General features: G+C 81.5%; 1 non-coding gene across 1 annotated transcript; it reads right to left on the bottom strand.

Moving 5' to 3' along the window:
- Positions 1-675: 675 nt before the first annotated feature.
- Positions 676-828, bottom strand: LOC132320972 (5.8S ribosomal RNA). Its single transcript, XR_009484636.1, has one exon. It is a non-coding gene; the product is annotated as a 5.8S ribosomal RNA (ribosomal RNA).
- Positions 829-2,500: the final 1,672 nt, after the last annotated feature.

The following is a 2,500-nucleotide window of genomic DNA, read 5'->3' as shown; positions in this document are numbered from 1 at the left end:
CGCCGGCACACGACCGACGAAGCCGGCGCGCGCGCGCCACGGAAAGCCCCGGCCCGGGCGCGGCCCGACACGCGTCGTCTCGCGCGGGCCCGGAGACGGCCCCCCGGGGCGACGGCCCGGGACGACGGCCCGGCGGGCAGCCGGGCGGCGCGGCACGGTGCCGCGCCGCGCCACCCGGGGCGCGGCGGGGGCTCGGGGAAGAGGAGAAGGAGGCGGCGGCGGCGGCGGCGGGGAGGACACCCCCCCCCGCCTCCCCGGCGCGCACGCGCGCGCGGGCGGCAGCACGGCACGGCACCGCCGCGGCACCCACCCGCAGACAGCCGCCCGCGCGGGACGCCGGGGGTGGGCGAGAGGACCGCGCCTCCGCCCCCCCCTCGCTCGCTCTTCCCCACCGCCGCGACCGGGCCCGGCCGGCCCGACGCACCCTGGCGGCCCCCGGCGGGACGAGCTCCGCCCAGCGGGCGCTCCGGGAGCGGGGAGCTTCGGAGCGCTCCCCGAGTCTCCACTTAGGGGGACGAAGGCCCGCGCGGCCGACCGCGGCGCCGGGAGGCGGGCAAACCGCTCTCCGGCCCGGGGCCGCCGCACGCGGGGCCTGCGAGGCACCCCAGCCGCGCCGCTGCGGCCCGCCGCCCCGGACGAGGGCGGCGGCGGCGCAGCCGGCGATTGATCGTCAAGCGACGCTCAGACAGGCGTAGCCCCGGGAGGAACCCGGGGCCGCAAGTGCGTTCGAAGTGTCGATGATCAATGTGTCCTGCAATTCACATTAATTCTCGCAGCTAGCTGCGTTCTTCATCGACGCACGAGCCGAGTGATCCACCGCTAAGAGTTGTCTGCCTTTCGGCACCGCCCCGCGCGCGCGGGGGGGCCGGGACCGCGCGCCAAACGCGGCCCCTTTCTCCTCGCTGAGGGAGGCCCACCGCCCGCCCGCCCGCCCCCGCCCGCCCGCGCGGAGGGGACGCCACGCGGCGCGACGGAGAGGCCTCGCGCCTCGGCTCACCGTACCGGAGCACACACACGACACGGGACGGGACGGCGGGGGCAACGAAGCCCCGCCAACGGCGAGGGCGGGGAGCCCGCGCTCCCGGCCGACGACCTGGCAAACACGCACCTCGCTCGCTTCCGAGGCAGACCAGGCGCCCGGGCTCGGCCCGGCCCCCGCAGGGCCTCCCCCCGCACGGAGGCAGCGGCGCACGCCCGGCCGCGCCGCCCGGCCGCCTGCCTGCCTCGCTCGGCACACGGACGGCCGCTGCTGCGCCTGCTGCTGCTGCAGCAAGCTGCCGGGCAGCGGCGGGGCGCCCCGCCGGCCCCGCGCGCGCCTCCGCGCAGGCTGCTAACGCCGCGCTACGACAGCCCGCCGGCTCCGCCGGCGGCTCCGCGGCCCCGCCGGAGGCGGCGAGCGCCAGGGCCCGAGCCAGCGCGGCGACGCCGCGGCCCGCGGCCCACCGGACGGCGCCCACCCGCCGCGCCCAAACGGCTGCCCCTCCCGGCACCGCCGCCGCCGCTTCCCGCCTCCGGCCCTTCAGCCGGCACGCGCCAGGGCGGAAGGCAGACGGCGCGCTAAGCCGGGGGCGCCGCCCGCTCTCCCCGTTTCCACGCGGAGACCGGGAGGGGGACGCCCCCGGCCGCACGCCCGCCCGCCCACCCGCCCGGCGCGGCCGGGGAAGGGCGAAGGGGGGGGAGCGGCGGGCAGGGCCCGGGCCGGGGGAGCCGCGGCGGGCGGCGGGCGCTTGCCCGGCCGACCGGCGGGCCGAGCGGCACCGACGCCGCTCGGCCGGCTTGCCGCCCCCCCCCCCCCGCCGCCGCCGGCGGGAGGCCGCCGAGCGGCTCGCCGGGGCGGAGAGGGAGCGGGGGCGCGGCGCGGCGCAGCGCCGCGACGGAGGCGCGGCGGCCCGGCGGCCGCCCGGCGGGCCCCCACCGCGGGGACTCGCCCGTCTCGAGGCAGGCAGGCAGGCCGGCCGGCCCAAGGGCCGACCGCGCGCCGCGGTCTCTCTGCCGAGACCGGACCGCGGAGAGGGGGGGGCAGTGGGACCCCCTCCCCAGCACGGCGGCTCGCCGCGGGACGAGCACGGGCGGCGCGCACCAGCCAGGGGCTTACGGGGAGCAACTCCCGCCCCTTCCAGGCCACCGCCCGGCCCGCCCCCCGCGGCGCTCGCATCGAGCCGCCCGAGTCTTTAAACCTCCGCCCGGCCTCTCCGCGGCCTTCGGCCCCCGGCCCCGCCGAGGGAGGGCCGCGGAAGCGCGGACGCTAGGTACCTGGCCCTGGGGTGAGGGAAACGACCTGCAGGCCCCGCGGGGGTGCCTCCCCCGCTGCCGCCCTCGGGAGAGCGTCCGCCCGCGGGGGCGCGCCCGGCATCCGCCGCCACCACCACCCCCTCCTCCTTCCCGGGGCCCGGGGTTTCCCTCAGTTAGCCCGGCGCTGCGCCCAAGGAGGAGAGCCGTGGCTCGGGCCGCCCGCCGGCGCGGGACGGGAACCCGGCGGAGCCTCGCCCGCCGAAGGCGG

The sequence above is a fragment of the Gavia stellata genome, unplaced genomic scaffold (assembly GCF_030936135.1).
Source record: "Gavia stellata isolate bGavSte3 unplaced genomic scaffold, bGavSte3.hap2 HAP2_SCAFFOLD_261, whole genome shotgun sequence".
Classification (NCBI taxonomy): domain Eukaryota; kingdom Metazoa; phylum Chordata; class Aves; order Gaviiformes; family Gaviidae; genus Gavia; species Gavia stellata.
This window is presented reverse-complemented; position numbering and strand designations above follow the sequence as displayed.